Source organism: Lagopus muta, chromosome 10 (assembly GCF_023343835.1).
Source record: "Lagopus muta isolate bLagMut1 chromosome 10, bLagMut1 primary, whole genome shotgun sequence".
In the NCBI taxonomy this organism is placed as follows: domain Eukaryota; kingdom Metazoa; phylum Chordata; class Aves; order Galliformes; family Phasianidae; genus Lagopus; species Lagopus muta.
In genome coordinates this window covers 14,084,497-14,097,683 of record NC_064442.1, presented here as the reverse complement: position 1 = coordinate 14,097,683, position 13,187 = coordinate 14,084,497, and the positions used below count along the sequence as shown (strand labels likewise).

The 13,187-nt window shown below is 37.4% G+C and overlaps 1 protein-coding gene across 2 annotated transcripts in view; it reads left to right on the top strand.

The window, feature by feature from the left end:
• Window positions 1–4,704: 4,704 nt before the first annotated feature.
• THSD4 (thrombospondin type 1 domain containing 4) overlaps window positions 4,705–13,187 on the top strand; it is a 286,352-nt gene continuing 277,869 nt past the window's right edge. The window contains exons 1-2 of one of the 2 annotated variants that reach the window (XM_048955750.1): window positions 4,705–5,544; window positions 6,518–6,580. The gene's annotated coding sequence lies outside the window, so the exon portion shown is untranslated. Of the gene's footprint in view, window positions 5,545–6,517; window positions 6,581–12,285; window positions 12,595–12,684; window positions 12,809–13,187 lie in introns of those variants that run through there. The other variant, XM_048955751.1, reaches the window with a different exon arrangement.

Genomic DNA, 13,187 nt, shown 5'->3' with positions numbered 1-13,187 from the left:
CTCTCAAGTTTTATGGTGCCTTTTTATTAAGGGAACACAAAGCCCATATGAAAAGGGGGCTGGGTGGGGGTGGAGGTGGGGAGAAGAATTTGCTACATAGATATGCCATCAGTATAGAAAGAGACTTGGAAAAGTTTTTTGGATGTCAGTTACTTTACGTCATTTCTGTGCAAGGAGGGGTGAGTGGAGCAATTCCAGCTTCTGCATGGGGACAAAAAGCTCAGCAGCTGTGTGAAAGTGCAAAACTCTCTTGATGATATAGCCAGAGCAGATGGGCCCCTTTTGAATCACATTCAGCAGTAATAAAACATTGGAAAAAAAATGCTTTAAGAAGGGTGGTTAGGTCTAGAAGAACAGGAAGTTCTCCATGGGAAAATCCAGAGAAAAGCCAGACTTTGTGATGCTATGGCTTTAGAGGTGTAACCCTAATTGGAGGCTTTAAGGTACGATCTTGAAAAAAAAACACAAATGACATAAAATAAAGGGTATTAACTGTGAATTGTATGAACTTCTCCTTAGAATACTCTTTATCCCCAGTAGTCTGTGAATGCTGCCAGTTCTAGTGTTTTTTCTCTAATAGCAGCTGTTTGTGACAGGATTGTTAAGTCACTGAAGTGAAGGTTGGTAGGCAGCTATTATAAATGAATAAAGATTAACATTGAGTTGTGGAGTATCTTACGTGAAACCAGTAGGAACAAAAATCATTATATTTTTCGTAACTCTCCAAAACAAATGAATGAGGGACTGAAGTGATGTTAGATCTTAATACTTTGGGTTCTGAACTGCCAGGTGATTTTAAAATTGTTAGCATGTTAGGTATAGCTTATGTATGCATCAGATTTGTTTATATCAATTCATGCAAACTACTGTGGCCCATTACTGTAGTTGTTTATTAATGAATTTCTGAATACCTACAAATATGAAGGTGGTATAAGCTACAGATTCTGAAATTAAATGCTACATACATAAACTTTCCGTATGTTAACATGTATAAATCTAGGAGTTAAAATAGCCATTGACTTTCAATCTGATGACCTTTTAGTAAAGCCTTCCAGGATGAAAAGAGTTGTTCTCTTGCTTCAAAAGCCTCTAAATGCTGCATAAAACCATATTTTGATAACCTTTAGTATTTCGTGGATAACCCATTTAAAATGGACCCTTGTGATCCTCTCATGTAGTCTGACTGTGCACAAGACAGGAGGTGTAATTGTATAATGTATATATATCAACTAGAAATCATCTTAAAGATAAAAATATTTCAGTCAGAAGAGTATCTTTTTAAACTTCCATTGATTTCAGGATGATTAATACATTGTTCTTGTTTTCTGAGAAAAGTTTCCTCTGTTTCCAGCTATGGGTGGATAATTATGTATTTTATTTTGATTCACTTTTGGTTTAGCTGTGTCATGCATGAAGGCCCCATTATGTAATGCAATCATTGTTTATTCTGCAACTGAAATTTGGTCCTCAGTAAGGAGACTGATCAAGAGCTGTGTTTCATTCACTTCATTTGATATAGGATCAGAGAAAATAATATAGCTGCAGATAAGCCACCAAAGTGGAACAAAGAGAGGTGTGATTCACTTGGTGCAAACCAAAAGCTGATGCTGTCAGTTCTGAGGAAAAGAAGGTACTGGGAAGAGTTCTGTCAGAGCTCAGTAAAGTAAAACCAATTTACTGACTGGGGCCAAGTGTTCATTTTGAAAGCTGTTTTATATCTCTGATCAACACTGCCTAGAAAAGCAGAGTATCTTGTCTGCTACTACAGATGGTTGTACTTATATGATAGAAGTTACTTAATAATAAAGATTAACCCATTAAAACAGATCATCTGCAAATTTAAGCAGTTGTACAAACATTCTGCAGATTTAAGACTTCTATCTTTGTCAAAGCTGTCAGCTGTAAAAGTAACAAACATTTGTGTTTCTTATTGCTATTTTTTTATCATAGTGATGTAACACAACTGCTTTTTGTTAGGTAGTTTAATTAAAGAAGCTGAAGCAAATGCCTGCTGTTTCATATTATTAAGCAAAATGCACAATATATAATTTAGATTGAGAAGTCAGTACTCACATTGAAAATCACGGTAAAACCACTTTGTTTAAATTTGGAACAGCCTGCTTGAACATTTCTGTTCTCATATCACACAAACTTCATCTGGAAGTTCAACATCAGTGCAATTATTTTCTCTTTGGTTTAAATTGGAGCCACTGGCCTTTTAGGGAATTATGAAACTTTAATGCTTTGTTACTCACATGTAGAAGGAGGGGGAAAAGATGAGAAGAGCAATCACTTTGCTCTGTAGTGTGATAAAGTTGCTTTCTCTCGCAAGTGAATGTAACCTGATTTTTTGTGTAGAGAGGATAGGTTACACACACACCTCAGACACTTTTACAAAAGGCTCATTAGTATTTTCTTACATGTAACTACAGACATCACTTCAGAGCTGGATCTTGTACATGAGCTAAAAGAAACTGGGGGACTACTTATATAACCTAAGGATCCAGTTTTGTTGGCTGGCTTTGCTAGGCTTCTGTTATCAGGAAGAAAGATAAGCTTATCTGGAGGAACTCTTTTCTTTGTCTACTGTGATTTAAAAAACAAAAAACAAAAAACTTCCTCTGTAGGCTCTGTACTGTACTTCATATACTGTGCTTGTGTGTCAACGGCTGAATGGGTGCCTCTGCTGGTCTAAAATGTCAGGGAGACCTGGTGAAGAACTGAGAAGTCTTAATGGGAGGAAGAACTTTCTCAAAGTCTATATCTCTATGTTTATTTCAGTTATGGATGGGTGGATGCATTGCAAATGGAAACATCGCTTACAAAAGTACACTGAGCACAGAACAGCAGAAAACTGCAGGTTATGGTTTGTATATCAAATCCAGCGTTGGAGATATCCACAACCCCAATAAATGTGTCTGTGCAAGGCAGCCCTGTATTGTTAAGTACTGGCTGTGTTGATTTGATGAAACTTTTACTTGTAAATATTTATTCCAACGCTTTGGAAAACACAAATTGATAGCTTAATGATTGCTTGTTGGTTGTAATGGTATAAAATAATATGGTAAAAGCAAAATCAGGTTAATTGAAGGCAAAATCTGTAAATTAAAGGCCTAATACCACTTTTATCTGTTGCCTTCCTAGTTAGGTGAGTGCTTCCATGCTAAAAAGGAAAATCTTGCGTGGGATCATTATTGTTATATAGTGCATGCATGCTCAGTCCATCCCTTACGTGATTATAGGTGTTTTATAGGCATCTAGTTTAATGCTGCCTCCATAAATGTTACTTTCTAGTTTGAGACAAGCTGTTCCTTACACTCTAATATGTGCACCCCAAAATTAGTGCAGCAAGCAGTACTTTGCTTTACAGGTCAGGAACTTTGCGTGAACATGGAACAGACCATAGACATATTCATTCTTTCTGGAACACTGCACGGATGACATAAACAGCAGTAACCTTTTCAAAGGATTGAGTATGGTAACTTTAAAGAATCAAGGTAACAAAAAGACTTCTGCTTTTATGTTGAGCATTCAACACAAGCACAGGGGGAGGTAGTCTGTAATGTCTTGTTTCCATGTGTTCGTAGTATACCATTAGAGAAGAGATTGTAAAGTTAATTCACATTACAATTGTGGAGCAATTGGAGCTATGAGTGTGATGTTTGTATTACATGTGTGCCTAACCTAGGCACTTTGCTGGGCTTTGCACAATACTGAGGCACTTCACTGTCAGTGAAGGAAATCATTGCTACAGGTAGAGAAACCATTACTTTCTAGTAATAGTAATAATAACAAAGAAAAAAACCTTTTATATGCTCTTACAATATACTTAGAAATTAAACTGTGAAGCAGTGCATGCTGTGATATGTGTTGCATTTTGGCACATGGCATATATGCAGCCTGCTCACATTAGGCTCCAGTGAGCTATGCTTTCTAATGAAGTAAAGAAATGATTCTGAAAAGTGATGGGAAAAAAACCAAGGAGCACAGTTCCTGTGTCTGTACTGGCAATTTGATATATTAGATTTCATACAACTTACATCCTGAGTCAAGTGTGTTAAAGCTGTTGTTTGATTCTGAAGTTTTCGTGTAAGGCTACAAATGTTTTGCCCTCTAGCAAAATGTCACTTAATTCTTAACATTTCTCTGGAATCTATAAAGTAATTAGGTGATTTTGTAATCTGGTAAATGCAAACTGGCTTGTCAGCTTAAGAGAAGAGAACTGGGGAAATACTAAAGAGAAAATTATGGTGAGTGCTATTGGATTAGAGAGTGAAAAGTGTAAAGAAGACCTGGTGATCTATGTGTTCTTTTGAAGAATGCAGGAGTGCATCTAACATGGAATATATAAACCTGTAGCAAAAGACCTGAGCATGAAGATCTCTCTCTGATGTTGTGGTAGTCACTAAAAAACAAACAAAAAACCTAATTTTTTTTGACAGTGCCATTGTTGTGGTTTAACCCCAAAAAGTAGCTCAGCCCCACACAGCTGCTCACTCACTGTCCCCAGGTGGGAGCAGATGGAATCAGATTATCATTTGCAGGAAGAACTGGTATTTTCTAAGTGGTTAAAAATACATTTGTTGTATATTCTCCAGGCTGCTACTCATAGCATTTTAAGATGTAAATTAAAAAAAAAAAAAAAAAAAAAAAAAAAAAAGTGGTCTAAATCTGTGCATCTGTAGGGAGAGTTACATTGGTTAAAATGACTTAGGGAGGTGGTAAAGACCCTCTAGCTCTGCTGGTACCATTTTTTTTTTTCTTTTTTTTAATTGCATGAGTCTTGATCTCCTTGCTGGTTTTGGAAGAAAAAAGGAACCACAGGTGTCTTGGAAGTGGCCTAAATTTTAACAGCAGCAAAAGTGAAATAAAAATGCATTAGATATCTGGTGATGAGCTGACAAAGGTGCAAAAGGCAGGCAGGTGCTGCGTATCTCATCTGAAGTGTATGCTAAGTGTTGGGCTCACAGAGTGAAGCAGCCTTATGTATTTTTAGAAGTGTGAGAATTGTTGTGGGAAGCCAGATCCTTCTATATTTTTCCTCTGCTTCCCTTTGGAGGCTCTCATGTTCCCCATGCTTTAATTTCAAGCTCCAATGTATTGTTATTTAAGAAAAATATTGTTAGCAATGCTTGTAACTTCACTGCTTTGTCCAATAGAAGAAAGCAGGCGCAGGCAACTTTTTACTTTTCCCCATCATACAGTGGGAGTCCAATGGCCAAGAAGAAAGCCCTTGGGTAGGGGTGTCTACCAGCATGCAGTGAAAGCTCTAGCACATGTTGTTTCAGCAGGATTGCCTTTTTTTTTTCCTGACATTGTCCTGTTGTGAAGGGAGGTGTATTCTTGGCTGCCGCAAATGCAAACTTAAATTAACTTGCACTTTCACCTGTAACAGTCACAGGTCAAGGATTGCCTGGATTTTGTACTTTCATTTTTTTCAAGGCAGTCCACTTTCTGTCTTAAAGAAGATTCATGCTTCTCTTCTTTATTGATCACTGTGTCTGTAGGATGAGAGGAATTTGCAATAAATAAAATGCTCTGAAAGTAAGTATTTCTCTGTGTGCTTGTGCACTAATTAACATGTATTTGAAATAAATACAATACAGCTAAAAATCTTGTAAATCTTTAAGTACATTCTTGGAATATTGTTTTTAGCAGTCCAGCTGAGGATGTTTTAAAGAACTTCAGCCAGAAAAGATTTGTGTATTTAGGACCAATCTCTAACAGGAATTATTTTCTGAACTGTTCAAAAGATGGTTTGTGATATGTTTAAGGCTAGTGCTTTCATGAAGTGATCAACTGCAAAGCCAATGAGGGTTTTGTTGGTGGTTGTTGTTGTTGTATTTTGTTTTTTAGATTCGAGTATGTTGAAATGAATGTCGTAATACTTACAGTATTTACGATTACTGAAGTTCTTGGAAAAAATTCATTTATATTCAGGTCTGCAGTAGTAGAAATTCAATCAGCGTTCATAGTGGGTACTTGCAAAGGCCATGGGTTCCTGCAGCCGCTTCTGGAAGGTTAGGCTCATCTTTGATCACATGTAGACAAAGGAACTATTTTATTTATTTACTTTCTTTCTGGAGAAGTCATCCAGCTCAAGAATCTGTAATTTAAATCTTTCTAGTTTCAAATTTCTGAGATTGTTTTGATAAGGGAAGAGTGCAGGAGTGGCAAAAGCGGAGGAGTACAAGTTATACAATAGGGAGGGCCTATAATAAACAGAAGTTAAGAAATCCACTTTTTAGAAGGGCTATTTGGAACAGTCAGTCAGGCAAACCAGCTGCTGCCTTGGGCTGCAGACTTGGGGAAGGCCTATGGCACTTGAATTGAGTGAAAAGAGGTCTAGACATGGGAGAGAGTGAGTAGTGAGCTATGGTTGTAGTCTGATTTGAGACCTGTACGGCTTGGCAGGTCATAGTATTTTTCAGTAGGAAATATGTGCAACTCAACCTCAACGAATGTTCATCTTTTTCTCATAACATTCTTTAACTGTTCTCTTTGGTTGTGCTCCCAGTTCATTCCAGAAGGCGGCTTTCTTCAGACTGTGTTTAAACAGGATGCCTCTGCCAAGTGTCAGGTCAGTGATTTAGCTCTCTTAGCAAGTATTTTCTACTATTTTATTTATTCTAGAAACTTCTAACCATCACTTTGTAAAATCACAAAGAATGGCTGAAAGGTATGAGTTTCCATCTCAGTGCAGAAAAGGTAGGCCTGAGCACCAAACTGAAGAGGACTAGCCCTTTCTCAGATACTTTCTGAGCAGCATTGCTGACCTTTACTACATACCTCTTTCCTGCTATTCTGCCAGAAGCATTGCCAGCATCATGTCTTATGAAAGTCAGTAGTAGAGCAAATTTTCATAGAAATCTGCTGCACCAGTCATTTTCATGTTTTCTAGAGGCAGTAATTATTAACTTTTTCATAGCAGTGAACAAATAAGTTTGTTGGAAAGCTTTTTCTCAGTGAAATGTGTTAGAGTGGATATATTCAAGAGCAATTCAGGCCAGATAGTTGTTTTGTTGCAGCAGCAGTTTATTCCCATGTGCTGCCCTTGCTGGGAAGGAAGTAACAATAAAGTTGAAAGATATGATATTGGATAAAATACTGCCAGTCGTAGTTCATGAAGCACTGAAAATGGGCAAGGAGTGGTGGGAGACACAAGAGGCCCTCAACAGATATCTTTCATTGGTGCTATTCCAGTGTAAGAAATATTCTGTGGATAAATGTCACGTGTGTGTAAAATGACTCTACTATCTATTTCCAGTGCTGATGCAGGAAAGGGTTCTGACCAGACACCTATCCCTGTTTACTGGGAGTAAGTTTGTGGTTCTCCCTGCCAAAAATATGAGTAGAAAAAATTGGATCATCTAAAGAGTTGTGTTTATGTATTTCTCTGGGCCTGCACAGAAGCCTGTTTGCTCTTCAGTTCAACGGAGTTGGTAGAATGTGGTTCATATTAGTGTCTAGGGTCAGAATAGGACCACTGATCTTCGAATGTCTGGTCATGTTCTAACCTGCCAGCAGTCCAGTGTTCAGTGTCTTATGGGATTTTAAGAGGGTATGTTAACATAACCTGTACAAGAGAAAGGACAGAACTGGAAACAGTGTCCAAGATCTTAGAAGACTGCTGAATAATCTTTCAGGTAGAAATGTGTCGGAAAATCAGAGACGAGCATGCATACAGTCTTCAAACTGGCCTAAAATGTTTTTTAATTGGACAATTTGCAGAAAATGATACTATTATTCCATTATGCCTCTCCCAGATATTTAAGGGCAAAAAAGAAGTATTTTCTCTGGCAAGACTTGAGCTTCAGGCTGTAGATCAAACAGGTTGAAACATTTTTCTGACCTCTTTTTTTTCTTCTTCAAATAATCCTTTTTTTTTTTTTTTATTGATTCTTTTATATTCCCATCAACGTTATTCATATTATATTTCAAAGTGGTCTGGCCAACAGTCTTGATACAGAGACAAAAGTCTTGAGTACTGGTTAACCAAGCTAGTAAGAGATGCATATTTTCATCCTGAAGCATGATGTTGTCCTTGCAATATGTTATAGGTGCTTTGTCTCGATTTTACTGGCAGTTTCCAACACTAAGTACTTAAATGCTAATTCATTGGCTTTGAGCTCTGTCAGCCCTTCTTTTCTGGAGCTGCAACTGAATCAGTGTCCAACAAGTAGCAACGTTAATCATTCCTCCAATGTACCTGCATGCAAGAGGGAATGGAATTGGGATTGCTTGCATTTACTTAAAGCTGCATCTGTCTTTGATTCTGCAAAACTGTGTCCTTAAAACTGTACTGCTGGAGAATGCAGCTGTTTTTCACATTGCTGAAAGTTGGCTGACATAGTAGTAGCATCCAGACTTTCTTGGATGCTTCATGAAACATCATGATAAAAGTACAGCACTGCTAGTGCTTCTAGTTTGTTATTTGTGGAGGTGCAATTACTAAAAATAATTCTTTCTCTCATAAGAACGTTGCAGAAACAATAGTGCAGAAAATTTATCTGTGATCTACAATTAAAAAGGGCCAAGGAGGTTCCTGTATAAATAAATATCTTCTGTGATGATCCCCTCAGTCTCAGCTTTGACATGCTTTAGAATAAGTTAGGTCTAAGCTTTTTTTTGTAGCAGGGAAAACCTCAAGAATGCGAAGTTGGATGTAGGCGATGCAAGTCTGCACAGAACTTGTAGTAATAACAATGGGAGTTGTGAATTGCTGCCCTAATCTCTATTGGGTGTTAGTTCAAATATTCAGCAGTGATGTTTAATTGTGTGTTAAGTACTTCATTCCTTAAGATTAAAAAAAAAAAAAAAAGGGGGAGGGTGGGGTGGGGGAGAGCTGCATGATGACTAGTGAGAGGCATTTCATTTTGATGGCTTGAGCTACTGGGATTTGATGTTTGCTTCTGGTTGTCTGTTTGGTTTATTCCTTAAAAAGTAAGGTTTGGAAGTCCAATATTAAGCCTTGGAGGAATAGGACCAAGGAGTCTGGCTGAAAGCTTTTTGGCAGCTTTCAGAGGTGTGGTTTATCCTGTAGATGGAAATCCTACCATCCTTCATCTCCATTCCTAGTATGACTAACATTAAACAGGAAAGCATTGCAATTTTTTTTTTTCTTCAAATGAGGCAAATATGAAGCTACTCCTGAGCAATTTTGATTTGTTTTCTTACCCTTGTGCCCATCATCTTTCTTAATCCTTTTTCTTTTGACTAAACTGTCCTGATCAAACAGGACTGTGCTCACCAATCTGTGGATGTGAGAAATAAGAAACATGAAAATAAGCTTCTTCAGGAAGGAAGAATTAGATCTCTGTCCCTTTGTTGGGGTCCTGTGCTACCTGAAGGTGAGGGTTTGAAGGTCAGTAAGGTGTTTTAAATGTGAAGTGGTATTAGTGGAATTAGGTAGAATCGTACAATGGTTTGGATTGAAAGGGACCTTAAAGCCCATCCAATTCCAGTCCCATGCTGTGGGCTGGCAGCCATCCACCACCTCATCTTCCCGGGGACCCATCCAGTCTGGCCTTGGGCACTTCCAGGGTTGGGGCACTCACAGCTCCTCTGGGCAGCCTGTGCTGGGCCTCACCACCCTCTGAGTGAAAAATTTCCTCCCAATATCTAACCGAAATCTCCCTTCTTTTAATTTAAAGCCATTTCCCTTTGGCCTGTTGCTATCATACCATGTAAAAAGTGAGCCTCCCTCCTGTTTATAAGATCCCTTTAAGTACTGGAAGGCAGCAGTGAAGTATCCCCGGAGCCTTTTCAAATCTTGGGCTCTACAGTAAGTTAAGAGTTGGTGTTCTATAATGGAATTATACTTTTCTACTTCTAGAGAGAATCAAAAAACAGCAAAAGAAAATTACTTATTCTTCCATAGCATTTTGGGTAACAGCATTAGCAAGGACTGGTAACTGTTCTAAAGATGCTCACAAATTAAACCTGGCAAGTACTTAATTTTAAATTTCCCTAAAATTGCTTGTTTTATATTCCACAGAATTACATGAACTCTATTTGATTGCTTAAAATATTATTTTAAGGTTTTATATATTATACACTACTTACCATGCCAAAGTTGTTCCTACCAATGGAGTAGCCTATGGCTGATTTCTATAGCTGTACAAGTTCCTTGGCTTCAAACATTTGTGTGCTGCTTTTTTTTTGTTTTATTTTTCTAGAAGCAAGTATGTTAAAGTGAATAAGCCTACTTCCGTGAAGCTCATTCTCTCTTTTATTAAGTGTTTCATTTTGTTCATGCAGTTTTGTCCCACTCAATGGCCTTTCTCCATCTGTAATATTGATCAGAAGCCTAGCAAGCTAAGAAAATCCAAACAAAGGACTTTTAGCTTCTGTTACCTACTGCATCAACTGCTATGTTTTGATCATACATGTTAGAAGTGGACAGCCTACATGCTTCTGGCAGCTTTGTACATCAGGTGAATCCAGTCAGGCTGAAGTTGCCTTTGGATCAGTCACACACTCAAATTGTCCTTGTAAGAATAAGGAACATGTAGTAGGGGTATCCGTAAAGTGGTCCACACCTTCACAATTTTTAAGTATGAAAGATAACAGATTGCACTTCAAAGTAGTAGAAATTAAAGAAGGATTCTGTTTTTCAATGATTTTTTTGTTTGTTTTTTTAATTACTTATCCACTTTTCAAAATTTTCCCTTCAGCCATGAAGCCTCCACATCTTTAAGAACCTGAGAGAAAGCATCTTTAAGCTAGAAAGACGTTAGCCTTGGAACTGAGGTGACAAAAAGGTTTTCCTTTCTGTCCTTTTTCTGTCAGAAACTGATTACTGCTTATGCACATGCATACATGAACAGGAAGTTTATCATGTGTTTGCATGCATACTTTTGTACGCTCAGGATTTCAAATAATTTTATGAAGTAGTTGCCAACAAAAGGAAATGCAGCTTTATGCTTCATAGTGCAATCTAGAGCAACCTGAATCTGTCTTACAAAGAAGTAGGTCATAATGCTGAAAGATTCATCTTATACAAAAAAAAAATATATATATATATTCATAGGAGACTTAACTGTTCAACTGATGTTACTAATCTTTTATTAGGTAGAAGCACTGGAAGTTCTCTTGTGATGTTTTTAAAGTCGGCCAGAGCCAGTTGTGTTTGGTGTTTTGTACAGAACAATTATTAGCATCTCAGCCTACTTTTTACATTGGCCAAAAAAGTTCTTTAATTCAGATCTAGGGGGATTTAATTTTTTTCTATTGTTTAGCTGCAATTAAGAATGATCACCCTTCTTTCTGTTTCATTAAATGCCATTTTATAATTTTTGTGAGAAGAAATCTTTAAATGCTATAGAAATTACATTTGTAACTTTGTAGTATATGCTCCTCTTTTTAAGGTTATAAATTCTATTTCTGAGGCAGTACCTTACATTTCACCCTTAAGACTTTCTGTCTCTGATGTCTATGGAAGTACTGTGAAAATTTTCTGATTGGAAATATACTCCATTAATTTTTGTTTATTCTTTAAATGTTAGCAATATTGTTCTGTGAATAGACTTTTGAAATTACTGTAGATTCTATTTTAAATAATAAACCTTGCCTGTTTTTCTCATTTTTTTTTCCCCAGAAGTAAGTACCAAGTGAAATGTTGCCATAAGTATGAACACTGTGCATCTGCTCACACTGGGTTGCATTCCCACAAAGACTGTGTGTGGATGTTAGTCAAGCATGTGCTTAAATACTGCAGTCAGTGCTTATAGGTGGTCCTGATTTTGTATGTGTTATGTGTCAGGATTCTGCTAGTGATAGTAGCAGCAATTTAGTCTTTTGTCAGTGGGATTATGATTGCTTCCCTCTCTTCTTCCAGGTAGAAGGAGTGATATGAGTTGCTGCTGCTGCTGCTTAACAATTTTGAAACCACCAAAGTGAGAATATTCTCTTTTTTGCTGGTGCTGGAGTGCAGTCAATTTCCTAAAACTTACAGAGAAAGATTTTGGTTTAGAACCAGGGGCTAAGCTCAAGAGTTGAATAACTCAAGACAGGGAATTTAATAAACTTAAGCAGGATTATTAAACAGGCATAGGAAAGGCTTTTTAGGACACTGGAATAATCATAGAGGAAAACTAGTAGGGCCTTGGCACATGAGACTGCACAGCAGGGGAATGGCTGTAAAATGCCACTTTATGCTTCTTGAAGCCATTGCAGTTTTCTTGCAGACAAGCATAACTTCAATGCACTGACTTCTACACTTCTGCAGTTCACTCTCTTAGGATTTTAAGCCCTTCTCTTTACAACCCCTTTTAACTTCAGTGTACTTTATCTACCTCTTTAAAACCCTTCACCAAATTTGTAGCAGTGCTTTCTGTGAACCAATTTAGGGGGGCAGGAATTTAGCAGAGGAAAAGCTAAGGTTTGTAAGTCTAATCACTACTGTTGTCAGTGAGCAGCTGTTGGGGCATAGCAGCTGAGAGAAAAAGGCAGGGCCTTTTGTCCTGAGATTGATTTGCTCAGCAGGATCTCCCTTACATCATTATGGATTTTCTTAGTTTTGTGAATTCCTTCATTCCAGAGCTCCTACCTGAAAATTTCCAAGCAAAGATTCAAGGAGAGAACATTCAAGAAGTACATAGTTTTGCAGGAGGCTTCAAAAATGAATTAAAATTCATGTTGTGTGCATTTGTCAGCTAGTAACTGAGTAATTTCTTGGAGTAGCAGGTACATCAGCAGGATGGTAACTATAAAATCTGTATCTACATGTCTATGTGAGGTCCTGTGATCTTCATGAGTGCTCTGCCCCAGGAGCAAAATAGCAAGTTCTTTTTCCCAGCAGTTACAGGTAAACCCTGTTGTTTTGGTTTTTATTTTCCTGTTACTGGACATGAAACTTGCTGTACTAGATAAATGTGTCTTTATTTTTCATTATTTTTATTTTTAGTTATTATATTGAATTGTGCTTCATCATTCAAATATTGCTCACCTATTTACTGTCACAAAAGAGAAGTTCACTTCCTCATCCAAATGTTTCCTTTGCAGGATATAGAGAAAAAGCATGTTCTGTTTACTTTGTGTCTTAGAGAACTTTCAGAAGACTCTAGGTTTTTTGTCTGTGTGTGTGTGTGTGTGTGTGTGTGTGTGTGTTTAATGAAGTAAAAAAGGAAGAAAAGAAAGGAGAAAAAGAAATGGGATGTAAAAGTGTCCTGACTTTGTAAGAATCA